Source organism: Salmo salar, chromosome ssa15, assembly GCF_905237065.1.
Source record: "Salmo salar chromosome ssa15, Ssal_v3.1, whole genome shotgun sequence".
In the NCBI taxonomy this organism is placed as follows: Eukaryota; Metazoa; Chordata; class Actinopteri; order Salmoniformes; family Salmonidae; genus Salmo; species Salmo salar.
The window spans coordinates 69,366,703-69,389,227 of record NC_059456.1 but is presented as its reverse complement, the minus strand read 5'-3'; the positions used below and the strand labels follow the sequence as shown (position 1 = coordinate 69,389,227).

Genomic DNA, 22,525 nt, shown 5'->3' with positions numbered 1-22,525 from the left:
CAAGTCCTTTTGTTCACCCGACCTAGAATACCCTTACAATCAAATGCAGACCATATTATCTCCCAAGAGAATTTACTTTGAATGTAGTCACGGCCGTGTACATCCGCATGACATGGATAGGTGACTGGGAAAATGGAAGAATACAGAGTAGTCATTCCCTCCGTAAGGCAATCAAACAGGCAAAACGTCAGTATAGAGACAAAATGTCACAATGCAACGGCTCACACACGAGACGTATGTGGCAGGATCTACAGACAATCATGGACTACAAATGAAAAACCAGCCACGTTGCGGACACCGACGTCTTGCTTCCGGACAAGCTTAACACGTTCTATGCCCACTTTGAAGATAACACAGTGCCATCGACACGGCCCACTCTCCTTCTCCGTGGCCAACATGAGTAAGACATTTAAACGTGTTAACCCTCGCAAGGCTGCCGGCTCAGACGGCATCCCTAGCTGTGTCCTCAGAGCATGCGCAGACCAGCTGGCAGGTGTGTTTACGAACATGTTCAATCTCTCCCTTTCCCAGTCTGCTGTCCCCACATGCTTCAAGATGGCCACCATTGTTCATGTACATAAGAATGCAAAGGTAACTGAACTAAATGACTATTGTCCCGTAGCACTCACCTCTGTCATCATGAAGTGTTAGTGATCTCGTGTAGGTGCTCTAGGTATGCCTCGAACCTCAAGGGGGGGTAAGAATGAGTAAGACAGAGTGAGTGAGTGACAGAGTGAGTGAGAAAGAGAGGTGTTATGATTGAGAGACAGAGAGGAGAGGTTGTGTGAGGTTGTCAATGCATGTCTCTTCTTCATACTAGCTACAGTATCATACAGTATTAAAACCTATCCTTCCCAGGGTCATATAGGCCTTTTCTCATTTGGGCAAAAGTCTGTCCTCCATCCTCTCTTCTCCGTCCTCTCTCCTCTGTCATACGGAAACCGATAAGTGGTCGAGGAGTGTGTCACTTCGTTAGCAGGAAAACGAAAGATGGTCCTCCCCTCCTCGATAGCCTCCTTTTGGCAAAGAAGCACAAGTGTATCCTACCGCAGAGGAGTTTTGATATCTGCCACACCCCCTTTGAATCAGCTGTTGTATTGTTGGAGGAGAAAAGCATGCACACATTTAAAAACAATATGTTACTTGCCCTTTTATCTATGAAATGTCTTGCACAAATAACCTAATTAGTTTTCATCACTTTACACATTTATTTTGGGATCCACCCCTGTAAATGTAATTTGCCTGATGACGCAAGTGGAGAAGAACCTTCTCATTTCATACAAGCGCATTTTCGTCCAAGTTCACTCTCCTTGCCGCCTCTCCTTGATTACCTTTGACCTTTTTCAAAAGGAGGCGGGAGAGAACAGAGGAGCGAGGACGAAGGAATTGAGCAAATCTAATTGAGAAAAGGCCATAGTCTCTATTCTTTTCCTATCTCTCCCCCTTTCCTTCAGCCCTGTGTAAATGAGGGTGTATAGAAGGATGTGTTTTGCCCACCTGGAGGTGGAGGCTGGAGCCCTGGATGACTGTGATGAAGTTGGCACAACTGGCTCACAAAGTGTTCTCCAGGATTAGGAGGGTGTGGATGGGGCCACTGCCCACAGTCACATCCGCTTTAGGGAGTGTTAAATCGTGGCCAATTGATGGTTACAATTGAGATCACCTGTGCGGGTGAGTTTAGCGCCCAAAGCACACACATCTTTTCAGTTCGCCGCAGCTAGCGCCTGGAACGAGCTGCAAAAAACACTCAAACTGGACCGCTTTATCTCCATCTCTTCATTCAAAGACTCTATCATGTTGTTGTCATGTTGTGTTGCTACCATGCTGTGTTATCATGTGTTGCTGCCATGCTATGTTGTTGTCTTAGGTCTCTCTTTATGTAGTGTTGTGGTGTCTGTCTTGTCGTGATGTGTGTTTTGTCCTATATTTAAAAAACAAAACAAAAACAATTATCCCAGCCCCAGTCCCGCCTTTTGCCTTCTGGTAGGCCGTCATTGTAAATAAGAATGTGTTCTTATCTGACTTGCCTAGTTAAATAAACGAAAACAAACAAAAATAAAATGTATGGTTTAACCAGAGATGACCTTGTGTTAGTACACTGGCCAATGCTCATTGCAATAGACCCATCATGTTAATTTTTATGTTTGTTTGTAACCTGTCATTGATTACCTTGATTATACGAGAAAATGGTTATACTGGTGGTATAATTGGTGGTATGGTTATATAATGGTATGATTATACTCTTCCGAGCGTAAACGGCAACTTTTCCGTACCCCAGCCAAGCGCACAGGAAAGAGGCAGAGTGTTTCAGGCACAGAACTGGACAACTGTCTGGGTGGGAGAAGGTCAGAAGGCACTGGGTGGCAGTTTCCACACTAAAATACACATGGATGCTGGGAAATGGAGATAATGAGAAATAGGGTGACCTCAAGGGCATTTAAATATTAGGTACATGACAATGACAATAACATGAGCAAACATGAATTCTACTGATAGAGTTGTGTGTGGTCACTTGTGCTGCTACGTTCCGGTTTCTACTAGCATTGCTATGAACAATACATGCCACAATGAGCTGAATACTTAATGTTAAGCCTGACACGTTTTTCCTGATTTGTTGGTTCCTTGATGGGGAATAGTGGATAAACAAATCCATAAGGTGCAGCATAAAAAAGTCTGCCATTTTTGTTTGTACTACAGTGTACATGATGACTCACTAACCATCCTGCAGGCCTACACAGATGGTGTTGCCAGAGCTGGCTGTGTTCTTTGCAGCAGCGTTCTCTTCCGAATCCTCTTCGGTGGGACAGGGCTCCATCATGTGGTCCAGAAACAGGACTGGCAACCCCAGCTGGAAGGGCTTGACCGTGTGCGGTGTGGACCGGTTCAGAGAGAAAATTTCCACTTGACCATGGTTGCGGTCACCTCCACTGGCCACCTGGTCATTACAGATAGAGGCTGTTAATGTGTCGACCAGCTATTGATCACGGGTCTTATTCGTGACACTAGACCCTCTGAGCTAAAGAGCTAAAGCTAAGGCCTAGGTTACTTTATCACATGAACCAACATAGCTCATTGAACCACCTTCATTACACTTCCTACCACTAACCTAACCTCCTCCTCTCCGCAGCTCAGTTCAGTCCTGGAATCTATTTACAGTTTGCAGTGTTTACCCAGAGATAGCCCTGCGGTAGAGATGTGCTGGCTGCAGAGAAGCCCAGCAGGGCACAACGGACCGGATGGTGAAGGGCCATCTTCAGCTGCAGACAACACAACAAATGCTCAGTTTTACCCACAGACCTACTGTAATCACTGCTCAGTTATAGCAAAGAGGATTGGAAATGCGTAGTAAGTGTCTTTGGTTATATGGATATAGGCGGTATTCTATATTATAGGCAATATATTGCATATTACAGCTACATTTTCATTTCTTATTTTGTTGGTTACCAGAATGTTCCTTTGCCTCAATACGGACGTTGAATAATGACCTGAGGAAATGGTTTTCCTTTGATATTATTAGAACGTCTCTGCAACATCCCGCTTGACTTCCTGTTCAGAGGACATAGAGTATTTGAGAGTATTTTGAGTATGCGTCCAATGCTCTACTCAATCCAAAATGGTTACCAATTCCATATTCCAGGACAAGTAAAAAATAAAACCCATCTCACACAGGAACGGTGCTTTCAAGACAACTAGGAACTCTGGAAAAAAACAAGGTCATATAATGACATCAGTGATCTTCAGGTTGGAAAGTCAGAGCTCTAGAAAGATCCCCAAGTTTCCGGCATGGAATTTTCCAGTTGGATGTCCGTTCAAAACAAATTTTCCCAGTCTGAGCTAGTTTTTTGTGAGTTCCCAGTTGTCTTGAACGCACTGAAGTTGGAAGTCGATTTCCGAGTTCCCAGTTCCAAGTTGTTTTGAACGGGACAGAATAAAGCACAATGTTAGTTTCTCACGACATCCTTAAAGGCCCAGTGCAGTCAAAAACATGATTTCCCTTTGTTTTATATATATTTCCACACTATGAGGTTGGCATAATACTGTGAAATTGTTTAAGTTATGATACTGCCCATTTAGTGTAAGAGTTGTTTGAAAGGACTGCCTGAAATTTCTGCCTGTTTTGATGGGATGGAGTTTTGGACTGCCTGGTGAATGAGTTAATAGACCAATAAGAAAGAGAGTTCCAAACATCTCTGCCAATAACAGCTAGTTTTCCGTTTTCCCCTCCCCACTCAGACCAGAGAAATTGCTCTATACTAAGAATACAATTTTTTGTAAAAAACAATCTCAGTAAGGTACTTAATTGTTACCCAGAAATGATTTTATATTGAGATAAAAACGGCTGCATTGGACCTTTACCATTAGAATTCAAATGAGATTTGGTTCTGGGTGTGAATATTACAGGGTCGTTCCACAAAATAAGTAGTGTAACTTGGTGATATTTTTGATTCCACCTAATTTTAACATTCTGTCATGACGAGCACATGTTCAACATAATAAAAAAACATGGTTTCCCATCTCAGGAGGTAAAATAAAAATACTATATTAAGTGCCTATTAAGTGTCAAATAAAATAACAGGGTTGACGATTTCATCTTAAATCAGCCATCAATCCCCTTGTGACAGGTTGAATGGAAGCTTGTTGTATGCAACAGGGAGGGGCAATTGAATGCAAGCTTCACGAAAACTGTTTAATTGTTAAAACATTTCTAGCCTGTCTATCTGTGGCAGGTCTGCCCAATTCCAGTCCTAAAGGGCCAAAACACTTCTAGTTTTCATCCTCTCTAATTCAGACCTGTCACACCAGGTGAGTGCAATTAACTACCACGTAGAAACAAAAACCACAAGTGTTTTGGCCCTCCAGGACCGGGAATTAGGCAGCCCTGATCTATGGGTAATATGGTTGACATGTTATGCTCGACCCACTCAGTTTTCTACCACAAAACAGAAAATAGTAAAATAAAAATTTTTGAAAAAAATGAGTAGAACCCACTCACCTGCTTTTACGCTATGATTTGACTATTATATGTTCAATGTTTCTTTTGTAAAAAATATTTTAGATTTTACTTTCACCATATTAAAACGAGAGTTCAGTTCATGTTACTGGGTTGACCTTAAAACAAGAGACAGTTTTTGTTTATTACCTTAAAATGAATCACTAATCACATGAAATAAATAATGATCTTCTGAAATGACTTTGTCAAACCAACAAAATAACTAGGGCTTTACAATAATGGTGAAAACTTAATGTTGTGGTTAACCGTCTACTGCAGTGGGCTAAATCAGGGTTACACAGAGTGTTTCTTGGTAGTCTTGAATAAATCTACTTTGAAACAAAATGATCTACACATGGTTATGGGCTTAAAAAAAAGAAGACACCTGTACCATGTCAGATATAGATGTTGAGTTTGCATCCCAATATTACATCACAGAAGACTGAAATATAACAAAACTGTTTGACGTAGAAACACTAGACTTTCGGAGTAAAAAAATAAATAATGTTAATTGTGAAAAATATGAATAACATTCCACCCATGAGGCCAGTAGTTAATTTGACCGCAGGAAAGAGCTACGTGGGTTAAAGTTTTCCGAAAGGTCATATAGAGCGCACAGAGGGACATGTCAAAATGTTGGATTTTAGCACTTCAGCAGATTTATTGAATTTTCCATGTGGTCTATATTAAAAGGGCACTTTATTTAATATAACAGGCTTTTAAAAAATCTAATATTGCTGGACAATTTCTATCAAGGGGATGCAAAAGGACTCATTTCGTGGAACGACCCTACACTCTGGGTAGCAGATTGTTTTGTTGAATACTTGAATTGAAACATGCATTTATATTTGCAGATAAAGACGAATGAGATTTCCAATGAGGTTTGATGGGACGAGGCCGATGGTATTAGACGAACAGGGATAACAAAACAGACAGTGGGGTTGAGCTGCAATATGATTACACACACTCACACACTCTGGGTATCAGTCAGAATGAAGACATATAAAGAGTTTGGTCACACTACTAAGCTACATATGGATGACAATTTGAACATTGTGTAGGTCTAGATCAAACACAGGGACACACACGTTCATCATCTGCAAGCACCCTGCAGTGGTCCGCAGTCTCCAGGTAACTGGCCTCTGCCACTGCTGCTGCATTTCCATACAAATGGTGTAAATGTATTTTCCTTAGAGCTTGCCATCCATCACACACAATTTCTCCTTTCAGAGACGGAAGCATCTGAATTTCAAATAGTTAAGATGAAGGAAATAGTGGTGTCCAGTATGTAAGAGGTCGGAGGAGCGGAGGGAGAGGGAAAGGACACTGGTTGCATCCAAAATGGCATCCTATTCCCAATATAGTGCACTACATTTGACCGGAGCCACCCTAGGGTAGTACACTATAAGGGAATACAGTGACATTTTGGACGCAGGCTGGTCTGTGATTTACTGTTTACTTGTAATGTATGTAGGAATATGTATGCAGGAATATTTGTGGGACATGGGCCATGAGTCTTTCAATCTCAATTTGGAAAGATTAATTTGAATACCATCCAGCATTTGCCTCGCTTTATGGATTATCTTCAGGACTCAATAGCCTCAGCCGAGTCACCAGAAATAAGGTGCTTACCCTTTGATCTCTCCTCTATCGCTAGACAGAGACTGTAAAAGAGGGGAAACAGAGAGAGTGTGTTGATACGGTATCGGCAGTATGTGTGTTGAAAGGGGGGGGAAACACAGATTATCACTACATCTGACAGATGACATGACTCCAGATTGAAACATGCCATGTCATTCATTTTGTGGGACTTCCGAGGCTGTGGGGGATTTCACTTCGCTCAAACAATGAGAGAGAATAATGATAGTATCCCATCTTCTCTACAGGACACACGTAAGCATGCATGAATGCATGAGGGCACACACACAGGCTTTCTTTCACTTTACAGAAGGTTTCCTTTCATCTTAACTGCATTATTCTATTATAATGAGTTAGTTTTGCACATTCACAGAGCCAACAGTGCATATTTGATATCCTCTTCAACATCCTTTGTTACTTTAACCCTGCCAGGCAAACTAAGGTGGTGTTGTAAGCATGGCATAATAACAGTGTAGTACTGGAAGAGCACATTATGGCTTTCATCTTAACATACCTGCCTTTAACTCGGTAATGAGCTATTTTGTAACAGCTTGAAATACTGCTTTAGGTTATAGTGCTATTTTTTACCCCTCGGGGATATGTGTAGGTAAGACCAAGGTCGCATATCATTATACCAGTGATGATATAGATGAAGTCAACTCAACAATGTTGAATTATAATAAACCCACTGGGCAAAAACTGGTTGACACAATGTTGTTTGTAAAAAGTCCTCAACATAAGAGAATTTCATAATTGGTAAAGTGATGCTTATGCCCAGTGTCAGAAAATAAAAAATAAAAAAATATATATACATATATTCATGTACAGTGCATTCGGAAAGTATTCAGACCCCTTGACTTTTTCCACAGTGTGTTATGTTACAGCCTTATTCTGAAAATAAAAAATTACAAATAAAAATCAATCAATCAACACACAATACACCATTGTGACAAAGCAAAAACAATTTTTTTTGATCTTTTTTTGCAAATTTCTTAAATATAAAAACAGAAATACCTTATTTACATAAGTAGTCAGACCCTTTGCTATGAGACTCGAAATTGAGCTCAGGTGCATCCTGTTTCCATTGATCATCCTTGGGATGTTTCTACAACTTGATGGCAGTCCACCTGTTGTAGATTCAGTTGATTGGACATGATTTTGAAAAGGTACACACCTGTCTATATGAGGTCCCACAGTTGACAGTGCAGGTCAGAGCAAAAACCAAACCATGAGGTCGAAGGAATTGACCGTAGAGCTCCAAGACAGGATTGTGTCGAGACACAATTCTGGGTAAGTGTACCATAACATTTCTGGAGCATTGAAGAATACAGTGGCCTCCATCATTCTTAAATGGAAGAAGTTTGGAACCACCAAGGCTCTTCCTAGAGCTGGCCACCCAGCCAAACTGAGCAACCGGGGGAGAAGAGCCTTGGCCAGGGCGGTGACCAACAACCCTATGGTCACTCTGACAGAGCTCCAGAGTTCCTTTGTGGAGATGGGAGAACCTTCCAGAAGTACAACCATCTCTGCAGCACTCCACCAATCAGGCCTTTATGGTAGTGGCCAGACGGAAGCCACTCCTCATTAAAAGGCACATGACAGCCCGCCAAAAGGCACCTAAAGGACTCTCAGGCCATGATAAACAAGATTCTCTGGTCTGATGAAACCAAGATTGAACTCTTTGGTCTGAATGCCAAGCATCACTTCTGGAGGAAACCTGGCACCATCCCTACAGTGAAGCATGTAGTGGCAGACTGGGAGACTAGTCAGATCGAGGGAAAGATGAACGTAGCAAAATAGAGTTCCTTGATGAAAACCTGCTCCAGAGCGCTCAGGACCTCAGACTTGGGTGAAGGTTCACCTTCCAACAGGACAACAACCCTAAGCACACAGCCAAGACAATGTAGGAGTGGCTTTGGGACACGTTTCTGAATGTCCTTGAATGGCCGAGCCAAAGCCCGGACTTGAACCCAAACATCTTTTGACCTGAAAATAGCTGTGCAGCGATGCTCCCTATCCAACCTGACAGAGCTTGAGAGGATCTGCAGATAAGAATGGGAGAAACTCCCCAAATACAGGTGTGCCAAGCTTGTAGTGTCATACTCAAGAAGAATTGAGTCTGTAATCATTGTCAAAGGTGCTTAAACAAAGTACTCAGTAAAGGGTCTGAATACTTATGTAAATGTGAGTTTTTTTATTTGTAATACATTTGCAAAAATGTCTAAAAAACAGTTTTTGCTTTGTCATTATGGGGTATTGTGTGTAGATTGATGAGGGAAAAATACAATTTAAGTAATTTTAGAATAAGGCTGTAACATAACAAAATGTGGAAAAAGTCAAGGGGTTTGAATACTTTCCGAATGCAGTGCTATATATATATAGTGCAAGAAATAACAAAGGGTGTTTTATATTTATATATATATATATCTCAGGAGGTTGGTGGCACCTTAATTGGGAAGAACATGCTCGTGGTAATGACTAGAGCGGAATCAGTGGAATGGTATCAAATACATCAAACACATGGTTTCCAGGTGTTTAATGCCATTCCATGTGCGCCTGTAAATTGCTCTGAATAAGAGCGTCTGCTAAATTACAAGAAATGGCAATGTAAAAAATTTTCCTCTGGTAATTTAGTGGTCTCTTAGATGAGCAAGGACTGCTATTCTCCTCATGTGAGTGAAGGATTCCATTTTCTTTATCAAACAGCTTCCACAATCTTATCAGTCAATTTGGCTGACTTGTCCAGCTCAGCTGCCAGGAAACGCTAGAGAGATAGACACTGACTGAACGAGATGTAACCTGCTAATCATAGCCTGCGACACACAAAGGAATCCCAGTCACACTACTCTAATTGCCAATTATTCGATTTTTTTCTGATTCCCCGGGTTGATTGAAGCCAAGGCTTGCTACATCGTCTTCTCTCTGTTCAAGTGCAAATCCACCAATGTACCAGATACCTTCAGAGGAACTCAAACTTAATTTCTCACTTTACTTTATTACAGTGTCATCTGACCCAAATTGTTTTCTTCATAAAACCATAAAACAGATCTTTCTGTTGTCTACGATCGCTTTCCTACTCTCTTAAATGGCATAATTTTGCTGTCAAAATATGTCCAGTCCACCACTGAGCTTCCTCACAGCTTTTGCTGCTTACCTTTAGGTCTTGAGTTTTGGGGGGAAAGATGGGGAGAAAAGGAAAGGGACACCAGAATGGAGGTCTAGTCTTCACATCATCCTCCACACATACCCAGCCCGGCGTGTTCTCTTCCACTGGGTCAAAAGAGATACGTTTAGCTGTACACCTCTACAACATCCACCAGTGGGCAAAACATATACGATGACCAATATGCGACAAAGCTTAAATATGTATTAGGTCTGTCTTAGGAGTAGGCTAGCTAAGCTCGTAGGCTAGCTATACTGTTAAAGATTCACCCAGGAGATCTTGCTGAGGGGACTGGCGCTGTTGAAAAACCATTAAACTGACCGGCCGTCCAGATCTGAGGGACAATAAAATAAATGCATTAACATATAGGCATACAGGCTCACACGTGTCTGCACACAGACATAAACAGACAATCACAAGCAAGAATGGTGCAGATGGGAATGGAGAGGGTCTCCCTGACCTAGCCCTGACCCTGCATTCTAGGGCTATGAGCCTGTGGATAATGTTGCTAATGCTGGACCTTGAATTGCTTTAGTAGAGAATGAGTTTCCATCAGAAACATGAAAAAAAGCACTAACTGCCTCTGGCATTTAAATGACTAGCTGTAGTTGTAAACGGCACCAATATTTCAATATCAAACCACACAGGAATAGACTAGCCACAGCTTGGCAATAGACTAAGAATGTGCCAGTCCATGCCACCCACTACAAGCTGCCCTGCCATCTGCTACCCACCTAACCAAGGGAGGTCCCAAAGACCAACCACCCACACACACACCCATAGTAACACAAGGAATAAATACACAATGAGCAACGCTAGCTTGGCTACATACATGGGGTAACAGTACTGAGTCGATGTTCAGGGATACGAGGAAATTGAGGTACATATGTACATATAGGTAGGTGTAAAGTGACTAGGCAACAGGATAGATAATAGACGGTAGCAGCAGCTTATATGATGAGTGTGAAAGTGTGTGTGTGGCGAATGTGTGCCTGTGTGTACGTGTTATGTGTGAGTGAGTGAGTGTGTGTGTGTGCGTGTGTGCGTATGTGTTGGAGTGTCAGTGTAAGTATGTGTGAGTGTGTAGTGTGGGTAGAGTCCAGTGTGTGTGCATAGAGTCAAAAAGAGTTAGTGCAAAAAGGGTCAATGCAGATAGTCCTGATAGCTATTTAGTTAGCTATTTAGCAGTCTTATGGCTTGGGAGTAGAAGCTGTTCAAGAGCCTTTTGATCGCAGACTTGGCACTCCGGTACCACTTGCCTTGCAGTAGCAGAGAGAACAGTACATTTTTTACTTCCTCTTGAGGGGGAAGAGGCATTGTTGTACCATCTTCACGACTGTGTTGGTTTGTTTGGATCAAGATAGGTCCTTAGCGATGTGGACACAGAGGAACTTGAAGGTCCACTACAGCCCCGTCAATGTGAATGGGGGCGTGTTTGGCCCTCCATTTCCTGTACTCCATGTTAAGCTCCTTTGTCTTGCCCATGTTGAGGGAGAGGTTGTTGTGCTGGCACCACACTGCCAGGTCTCTGACCTTGTCCCTAAAGGGTGTCTCATTGTTATTGGTGATCAGGCCCACCCCCGTTGTGTCAAACTTGATGATGGTGTTGGAGTCGTGCGAGGTCACGCTGTCGTGGGTGAACAGGGAGTACAGGAGCAGACTTAGCACGCACCCCTGAGGGGCCCCCGTGTTGAGGATCAGAATGGCAGATGTGTTGTTGCTTACCTTCACCACCTGGGGGTGGCCCGTCAGGAAGTCCAGGATCCAGTTGTAAAGGGAGGTGTTCAGTCCCAGGGACCTTTGCTCATTGATGTGCTTGGAGAGCACTATGGTGTTATGTACGCTGAGCTGTAGTCAATGAACAGCATTCTCATGTAGGTGCTCCTTTTGTCCAGGTGGGAAAGGGTAGTGTGGAGTGCAATAGAGATTGCGTCATCTGTGGATTTGCATGGGCAGTATGCAAATTGGAGTGGGCCCAGGGTCTCTGGGATGATGGTGTTGTTGTGAGCCATGACCAGCCTTTCAAAGAATTTCATAGCTACAGATGTGAGCGCTATGGGGCGGAAGTCATTTAGACAAGTTACTTTGGTGTTCTTGGGCACAGGGTTGAAACATGTAGGTATTACAGACTGGGTCAGGGAAAGGTTAAAATTGTCAGAGAAGACACTTGCTAGCTGGTCAGCGCATGCTCTGAGTATGCATCCTGGTAATCTGTCTGGCCCTGTGGCCTTGTGAATGTTAACCTGTTTAAAGGTCTTACTCACATCGGCTACGGAGAGCGTGATCACACAGTCGTCCAGAACAGCTGATGCTCTCATGCATGGTTCAGTGTTACTTGCCTCGAAGCAAGCATAGAAGGCATTTAGCTTGTCTAGTAGGCTCGCGTCAGTGGGAAGCTCTCGGCTGGGTTTCCCTTTGTAATCCGTGATAGTTTGCAAGCCCTGCCACATCCGACGAGCGTCAGAGCCGGTGTAGTAGGATTCGATCTTTGTCCTTTATTGACATTTTGTCTGTTTGATGGTTTGTCTGAGGGTGTAGCGGGATTTCTCATACGCGCCCGGATTAGTGTCTTGCTCCTTGAAAGCGGCAGCTCTACCCTTTAGCTCAGTGCGAATGTTGCCTGTAATCCATGGCTTCTGGTTGGGGTATGTACGTACAGTCACTGTGGGGACGACGTCCTTGATGCACTTATTGATGAAGGCAGTGACTGATGTGGTGTACTCCTCAATGCCATCAGAAGAATCCCGGAACATGTTCCAGTCTGTACTAGCAAAACAGTCCTGTAGTTTAGCATCTGCTTCATCTGACCAATTTTTTATAGACCGAGTCACTGGTGCTTCCTGCTTTAATTTTTTGCTTGTAAGCAAGAATCAGGAGGATAGAATTGTGGTCAGATTTACCAAATGGAGGACGAGGGCGAGGGAGAGCTTTGTATGCATCTCTGTGTGTGGAGTACAGGTGATCTAGAAATGTTTTCCCCAGTTGCGTATTTAACATGTTGAAATGAGAAATTAGGTAAAACTAAAAACCCCCCCGTCCCCCCCGCCCCCCCCCCCTCGTCTTACTGGAATGTGCTGTTCTATCTAGCCGGTGCAGCGTATATCCCGCTAGCTGAATATCCATGTCTGTCACAAATGTTGAAGCCGTGTTGAAGAGACCAAACTGCATGCGGAATGTGGATACTCATCTTTTAATATAATTAAGTAAAGTATACACAGAAAACAATAAACACTCACGACAGGCTAACAGGCTACTTACAAACAAAACGAATAGCAGTGTTAACTCACAACAACCCACAAACACACTCCTAATATATGACTCCCAATCAGGAACAATGATAACCAGCTGTCCCTGATCGGGAGCCACACAGACCAACATAGAAACAGAAATACTAGACAAACACATACCCAGTACTTCTGCCACGTCCTGACCACAATACTAAACAACTACTCCCTCTGCTGGTCAGGACATGACAATATCATCATTCAGCCACGATTCCGTGAAACATAAGATGTTACAGTTTCTGATGTCCCGTTGGTAGGATATTCGTGAACGTACCTCGTCTAATTTATTGTCCAATGATTGCATGTTGGCAAGTAATATTGACGGTAGCTTTCCCACTCGCCTTCTGCGGATCCATACGAGGCACCCCGCTCTGTGTCTGTACCTGCGTCTCTTTCTCTTGCCAATGACGGGGATGTTAGCCTTGTCATGTGTTCGAAGTACATCCTGAGCATCCTGCTTGTTGAAGAAAAATTCTTAGTCTAATCCGAGGTGAGTGATCACTGTCCTGATATCCAGAAGCTCTTTTTTGCTGTACGATACGGTGGCAGAAACATTATGTACAAAATAAGTTACAAATAATGCAACAAAGAAAACACACAGTAGCACAATTGGTTAGGCGCCCGTAAAACTGCTGCCATTTCTTCCGGCGCCATTTTAACAGCTCAGTGTGAATGTACTTGTCGGGCTTGCCTGTAATCCATGGCTTCTGGTTGGGAAATGTACATACTGTCACTATAGGGACAATGTCGTGAATGGACTTATTAAAGAAGAGGTGACTGATGTAGTAAACTCCTCAATGCCATTGGATGAATCCCAGAACATATTCCAGCCTGTGCTAGCAAAACAGTCCTGTAGTTTAGCATCCGCTTCATCGGACCACTTCTGTATTGAGTGCGTCACTGGCACATCCTGTTTGAGTTTTTGCTTGTAAGCAGAAATCAGAAGGATAGAGTTATGGTCAGATTTGCCAAATGGAAGGCGAGGCAGAGCTTTGTATGTGTCTCTGTGTGTGTAAAGGTGATCTAGAGTTTTTTTCCCTGTAGTTGTACAGGTAACATGCTGCTAGAAATGAGGTAAAATGGATTCCAGTTTTCCTACATTAAAATCCCTGGCCACTAGGAGTGCCGGCTCTGAATGAGCATTTTCTTGTTCACCTATAGCCTTGTCCTCTCTAGGGCAGGCGGGACGAATTCGTCCCACCTACGTAACAGCCAGTTGAATCCTGTGGCGCGATTTTCAAATACCTTAAAAATCCTATTACTTAAATTTCTCAAACATATGACTATTTTGCAGCTATTTAAAGACAAGACTCTCGTTAATCTAACCACACTGTCCGATTTCAAAAAGGCTTTACAACGAAAGCAAAACATTAGATTATGTCAGCAGAGTACCCAGCCAGAAATAATCAGACACCCATTTTTCAAGCTAGCATATAATGTCACAAAAACCAAGAAAACAGCTAAATGCAGCACTAACCTTTGATGATCTTCATCAGATGACAACCCTAGGACATTATGTTATACAATACATGCATGTTTTGTTCAATCAAGTTCATATTTATATCAAAAAACAGCTTTTTACATTAGCATGTGACGTTCAGAACTAGCATACCGCCCGCAAACTTCCGGGGAATTTACGAACAATTTACTAAATTACTCACGATAAATGTTCACAAAAAGCATAACAATTATTTTAAGAATTATAGATACAGAACTCCTCTATGCACTCGATATGTCCGATTTTAAAATAGCTTTTTTGGTGAAAGCACATTTTGCAATATTCTAAGTACATAGCCCAGCCATCACGGGCTAGCTATTTAGACACCCGGCAAGTTTAGCCTTCACCAAAATCAGATTTACTATAACAAAAATGTTATTACCTTTGTTGTCTTCGTCAGAATACACTCCCAGGACTTCTACTTCAATAACAAATGTTGGTTTGGTCCCAAATAATCCATCGTTATATCCGAATAGCGGCGTTTTGTTCGTGCGTTCCAGAAACTATCCGAAATGGTAAATCAGGGTCGCGCGCATGGCGCAATTCGTGACAAAAGATTTCTAAATATTCCATTACCGTACTTCGAAGCATGTCAACCGCTGTTTAAAATCAATTTTTATGCAATTTATCTCGTAAAAAAGCGATAATATTCCGACCGGGAATCTCCTTTTCGGTAAACAGAGGAAAAAACACAAAGACGGGGGCGGCCAGTGCACGCGCCTAAGCCCACAGTCCCTTGATCGGCCACTTGAGAAAGGCGATAATGTGTTTCAGCCTGGAGCTGGAATGACGACATTCAGGTTTTTCCCGGGCTCTGAGAGCCTATTGGAGCCGTGGGAAGTGTCACGTTACCGCAGAGATCCTTTGTAATGGAATGAGATGTCAAAGAAAGACAATAAATGGTCAGACAGGCCACTTCCTGTAAAGGAATCTCTCAGGTTTTGACCTGCCATTTGAGTTCTGTTATACTCACAGACACCATTCAAATAGTTTTAGAAACTTTGGAGTGTTTTCTATCCAAAGCCAATAATTATATGCATATTCTAGTTACTGGGCAGGAGTAGTAACCAGATTAAATCGGGTACGTTTTTTATCCAGCCGTGTCAATACTGCCCCCTAGCCCTAACAGGTTAAACAGCTCGTTGAGTGCGGTTTTAGTGCCAGCGTCGGTTTGAGGTGATAAATAGACAACTCCAAAAAATATAGTTGAAAACTCTCTTGGTAAATAGTATGGTCTACAGCATATCATGAGGTATTCTAATTAAGGCGAGCAGAACCTCGAGACTTAATATTAGAGATCGCGCACCAGTCTTTGTTGACAAAGAAACACATCCCACCGCCACGGATCTTACCATACGCTGCTGTTCTGTCCTGCCGATGCATGGAAAACCCAGCTAACTGTATATTATCCATGTCCTTGTTCAGCCATGACTCCAAAAAGCATAGCATATTAAAGTTCTCAATGTCCTGTTGATAGAATCTTCTCGAATGGAGCTCGTTCAGTTTGTTCTCCAACAATTGCACATTCGCCAATAGAACAGAGGGTAAGGGTGGTTTATTCACTCGTCGCCATAGTGTCATCAATGTGCCGTCGTTTTTCTTCTTCCGAGTGTCAGGATTAGGGCCTGATCTAAGGTGAGCAGTATGTTCTGTGCCGAAGACTCATTGAAGTAGAAGTATTCGTCCAGATTGAGGTGAGTGATTGCTATTCTGATGTCCAGAAGCTTTTCGGTCATAGGAAACGATGGCGTAAACATCATGTAGGATTTTTTTTTAAGATCAGCGCAAAACAACCCACAAAATAGCAGAATTGGTCAGGAGTCCATAAAACGGCAGCTATGCATCCTAGCGCTATCTTTAGTCACTTCTGTGTACCCCTTTTAACTTCCTGGGGACTTACTTGTCGGGCTTGCCTGGCACAGCCAGCCGCAGGTGGCACTTGTTGGCACACTGGATCTCGTCCTCTTTGATGCGGATGAGAATCTGCATTGCTAGGCACGTCCTGCCCTACTGTTGTGTTCAGAGAAATGGTGGTAGAGTAATTGTATCACATAATAAACATAATAACTGTCAAGGTGACACTGTCTGTCCAATAAGCAGTGTTGAAAAGTAAACGTTAATGTGTGTAGATGTGTGTCTAACCTGTTAAGTGCCTTGAAATGTCCTGAATAGCAGGGTGACCTGTTCAACAACAGACAGGTCGTATTGTAGCTACTCCAGCTCCTGGTACAGTCAGGGCGGGCCCAGGAACACTTTACCTGGCACACCCAGTCATATCTTTATCATTGGCGTCATCATCATCACCACCTTCATCATCACTATCATCCATCTCCTCTTACTCCTCCTAAAGCAAGTTTCAAGTTTCACGTTTTAATGTCACGTGCACAAGTACAGTGAAATGCCTTTCTCGCAAGCTCCAAACCCAACAATGCAGTAATCAATATCAAAATGCACAAAGGGCTGTTGTGGGTGAAGGCTTTCTCAAGCCAAAGAAGTACAGTAATACATCTGATTCAACTAGTTTTAAGTCTTTCTTGAGGAGTGGACTGTGATTAGTTGATCAGCTGAATCGGGTGGCTGGAGCAAAAGACTACACCTACACCTGCTCTTTGCGGATAAGATAGACAAGACACCCCTGTAACTGTCCCTGTCACCATCATTCTCTGGCATTTCAAGAGTTAGTAAATATCCTGCTGGGTTTCTCCACCAAAACACTTCCATTTACATTTTACATTTTAGTCATTTAGCAGACGCTCTTATCCAGAGCGACTTACAGTAGTGAATGCATACATTTCATACACATCAACAGTAAGTTAACTCCAAATGAGACTGAACCTCAAAATAATACAGGGATGTTTATCTCAGACATGTGAGACTCTAGGGAGAACATCTGACATACTCCCAGAGGGTTACATGTAGCTTCTATTATCACTCAATTAGGGCAATAAAGCCTTTAGAGATTTAAAAACGAGTTAGTTCTCCCCAAGCAGGTAGCAGTAGAGACACACTTGCTGAGCTCATACCCAGATAACTGACAGGCTAGTATTAGTTGGAACAAGTGCTTGGAGATAGAGTGGGAAGGCTTGCTTTTTCATAGCTTACAATGGGTATTTTGTCTTTCATGTGAAGGTGTACAATGCATTTAAATTTGAACTGGACAAATTGAATGTCGTTTTACCTGGAACATTAGCAACGTTTGCCCGTTTCCCTGTATCTTTGCTCTGAAAGCTCTTCTGTCCACTTCACTGTGTATTTAGGACCAATAGGAACTAGGCTGCTGATATCAGGGGTACCCCTAGTTGAAGAAACAGGAACACATTTCAATGGCCTGAAGATAGAGACGGATAGAGGGCGCACTTGCCCCAGAGCCTATTTTCAATAGTATTTCCCATGCTGTCCTAGAAGCCATCATTGCAAAGATAGTGCCCTCTCTTTTCCATCTCTATGGGCCTGAACAAGATGCTGGACAAACAATGAGGACTCTATTTTAACAAACCTAACACAATGGCAAATCTTAGCGCTTGAGTTAACACTATATGTCTGGGGGGGTGTCAGAAATATCTTTGCTATTTTCACTGCGGGAATTATGAGCTGGCAGTGGAGCTGGCGTTTTGATTAATAAATAAATTGTGTAATGAGCGCTTGCCTCTGACCCTATTATGGGGGCTGAGTCACTTGCTTACTAGTGCTCTTCCATGCCGTCCCTAGGAGGGATGTGTCACTTGAGTGGGTTGAGTCACAGAAGTGATCTTCCGGTCCGGTTTTCCACCCCCTTGGGCTGGTGCTGTGGAGGAGATATTCATGCGCTATACTCAGCCTTGTCTCAGGGTAGTAAGTTGGTGGTTTGAAGATATCCCTCTAGTGGTGTGGGGGCTGTGCTTTGGTAAAGTGGGTGGGGTTATATCTTGCCTGGTTGGCTTTGTCCGGGGGTATCATCGGACGGGGCCACAGTGTCTCCCGACCCCTCCTGTCTCAGCCTCCAGCATCTATGCTGCAATAGTTTATGTGTCGGGGGGCTAGGGTCAGTCTGTTATATCTGGAGTATTTCTCCTGTCTTATCCGGTGTCCTGTGTGAATTTAAGTATGCTCCCTCTAATTCTCTCTCTCTCCCCTCCCGGAGGACCTGGGCCCTGGGGCCATGCCACAGGACTACCTGACCTGATGACCTGGCCTGTTGACTCCTTGCTCCTAACCCTAACCCTAAGGACACACTTCAGATATTGCCACCCTCCATTCTCAGTGCAAGCGAGCTCATATAAGACAGGTAAATTACCAATCCTTGTGCAAGTGTTTGAAAATAGCCCAGAGCAAGTTGAAATTTCCAACGAGCGTGCGTGTTACAATTGCGCTGGCTTAACGCCAGCCAAAAATAGAGCCCTCTATGTAAGATAATGCATTCAGCAATTGAAAAATCATCCAAATGTGTCAGGGCTCTTTGAATCAACAATATGAAAGGGGGTCAGGAATACATTGTAATTACAGTCCTTCTGATCAGTTGAATATCTCTCCAAACAGCGGACCCCCTACTGATTTTTGGGCCACATTATTATTCATATATTCCCCATAATCATGCATGGGAAGCATTGTGAAACATCGCGATCCCTTTCACAAGTTAAGGGCAAAGTTGGCATGAGGCATGAGCTGAATCAAGTAAGGTGCAATGAATAATTTGTGAGGTTCACTGATCAAAACGGAAGATTTTAAGATGTGACGTTGGGTGAAACTTGGGGAAAACTTGACCTTTCTTCAATAATGACATTATCAAAAAATGTATATATTCTTAATTCCATTCCTTTACTTTAGATTTGTGTGTATTGTTGTAAAATTGTTAGACATTACTTGTTACATATTACTGCACTGTTGGAGCTAGAAACACAAGCATTTCGCTACATCTGTAATTACATCTGCTAACATGTGTATGTGACCAATAACATTTGATTTCATTTGATTTGGAGAGGACAGAGGGAAAAAAACGTTGGTTCACATGAATATGCAGTGTGGCTGACATTCTTTCAACATGACATTTGACAGTATGCCTCATCCATAGAGAATGTATTTCTATGGTCGCATCCTGGTAGTGCTGACTCACTTGACACTGATGTTTGCACAGATGAGGGTGTCGTTACTGAGGAAGACTTTGCTCTCCTTGGACTTGAAGACCTGTCCTTTCTCCCCGTACACCATCTCAATCAGCACCTCGCACAGTATCAGCTGCCTCTAGTCTGAGTTAAAGAGCTATAGAGGGGACACAAATGTCACACAACATTACACACAACACAACAAAACAAAACACAAAACACACTCATTTACTCTTACACTAAGTAGAATTAACAAAATAAAAATGTTTTTCTTATTGACCTTAAAATATATTTTGAGAAAGACGGACAGATGCATAGACCTTGCTCAATTGGCGGTCACCAACTCTACGTGCCAGCTGCTGGATTTCAGCGACCTGGTCTGCTACTCGTTTCTGCTCGTTTAGCCTCTCGGCTAACGTCTCCAGCTCAGTGAGGGCCAACTGCAGGGGCATAGAGACAGGAACAAAAAGAGTAAGTGAGAGAGAGAAAAGGGAGGGAGAGAGAGAGAACCTGTCAGGGAACATTAAACCTGTTATTAACACAAAGGATTCCCCCAAGAGATCTACCTGACATGCTGAACAGAGCAGGCTACTGTATACTATGGCCCTTATATGCAGTGATGGAAAGTACTTAAGTAAAATACTTTAAAGTACTACTTAAGTAGTTTTTTTGGGTATCTGTACTTAACTATTTATATTTTTGACAACTTTTACTTCACTACATTCGTAATGAAAATAATGTACTTTTTGTCCATACATTTCCCTGACACCCAAAAGTACTCATATTTTGAATGCTTAGCAGGACAGGAAAATGGTCCAATTCACGCACTTATCAAGAGAACATCTCTGGTCATCTCTACTGCCTCTGATCTGCTGGACTCACTAAACACAAATGCTTTGTTTGTAAATGTCTGTGTGTTAGAGTGTGCCACTGGCTATCCGTACATTAAAATAACAAGAAAATGGTGCCGTCTGGTTTACTTAATATAAGCAATTTGAAATGATTTATACTTTTACTTTTGATACTTAAGTATATTTAAAACCAAATACTTTTAGTCTTTTACTCAAGTAGTATTTTACTGCTTTAAGTGAGTCATTTTCTATTAAGAATTCTTTACTTTTACTCAAGTATGACAATTGGGTACCTTTTCCACCACTGCTTATATGTTTCCAAATACATGTTTTGAGAAGCTCTATAGCTTTTTTATGTATGTGTTCCTCTTTTCTCAAATTATATGTTTATTGGTGCTTATTAATGAATATTTTGCATGTAAAAACCATGTAGATGCATACAGTATATAAATCATGAACAGCAGGTATTATACATGTATTATCTTTAAGTTGGTAACACTTTATTTAAAGCCTGCAGGCGGTATGCATTATTATGCTGTTACAATGCATTGTAAAACTTATCATGAGCATCTTGGAACTAACCTTTAGCAGCAGGATAAACTGAGGGAAGCGCTGGATTGGTTTAACCATAAAGCCATAAAGCATGATTCTCTCGGGACTGAACGCTTGCTTCATATGTAGGGTATCAACCACAGGGCCTGGGTCAACAGAGTCCATTACATCAGATCACAGTCAACAGAGCATGCTATATATGGCAGTCTGGCGTTGCCAAACACAAATTAAAATGCAGGAGGAACCTTGAACGGCTGGAGGCAATCTGACTGACTGTTTCACCAAATGCTACTACAAAACGAGGAATGCAAATAGATATACTGTGTCAGCAAACATTTCTACACCCTTGGGAGAGGAAAGAAGACTAATTCATTGTAAACAGACTGATCAAATAGGAAAGCGTAGCCCAGCTATAGAAACTCCAGGAAAGCTGTCTTGGAAATGCAGGCTTTCTTCATGAGAGCGTTAGTGAAGTTGTTGACACAATTTCTGTACACGTCTAGTACTATTGACCTGGAAAACTGTGGAGAGAAAAATGGATTCAAAATCCAGTCATGTACTATAAAATCAGTGGAACGATACATGGAAGGAAGGGCTGGGGGGAGGATGCATTTTCAAAGTATTCCAAAATGAGTGCCTCTTGCGTTCCTTTGAAATTTTAAGTAGAAATTGTGCACCAATATTGAAAGCCTATTATACTAAATAAATAGTCCTTTAATATAGACAACATGGAGAATTCAATAAATCAAAATGTTTCTAAAGTGCCAACATTCTCCATCAACCCTGTGTCACTTCTAAAAAGATTTTAACCCACTTATTACCATCATTTCTCCAAGTTTCACCATCATTGTAAAGCCTAGTTATTTTGTTGCTCTGTCAAAGTCATTTCTGAAGAACATTATTTACTTCATTACGTCTATCCCTAATTGTAAGGTCAATCCTGTTATGTGAACTGAACTCTCGTTTTAATATGGTGAAACTATTCCTTTTAAAATATTTTTATAAAGAAACATTGTACAGTTAATAGTCAAATCATAGAGTAAATGCAGGTGAACTAGTTCTACTCTTTTTGGCCATTTTCTGGTGGAAAACTGAGCGGGTCAAGCATAACATGTCAACCTTGTTACCCGTAGATAGATAGGCTAGAAATGTTTTATCATTTTTTGCATTCAATTGCCACTGCCTGTTGCACACAAGCTTCCATTCCCTGTCACAAGGGGATTTATGGCTGATTTAAGAAGAAATCATCAATCCTGTTACGGTCAACCCTGTTACTTTATTTGGCACCGATTAAAAACTAGGCACTTACTCGTTTTTTATGAAGTTGAACATGTGCTCTTTATACGCACCGAATTGGTGGAACGACCCAGGTACCAAACAAAAGAAAACAGACTGAAACAGGAAGACAAACCCTCATTTTCATTGAACCTAATAAACACGAACCTGGTCCCTAAATTTGGATAGAGCTATC

The 22,525-nt window shown here is 42.2% G+C and overlaps 1 pseudogene; it reads right to left on the bottom strand.

Moving 5' to 3' along the window:
• Positions 1 to 1,551: 1,551 nt before the first annotated feature.
• Positions 1,552 to 20,103, bottom strand: LOC106572300 (rho guanine nucleotide exchange factor 10-like protein; annotated as a pseudogene).
• Positions 20,104 to 22,525: the final 2,422 nt, after the last annotated feature.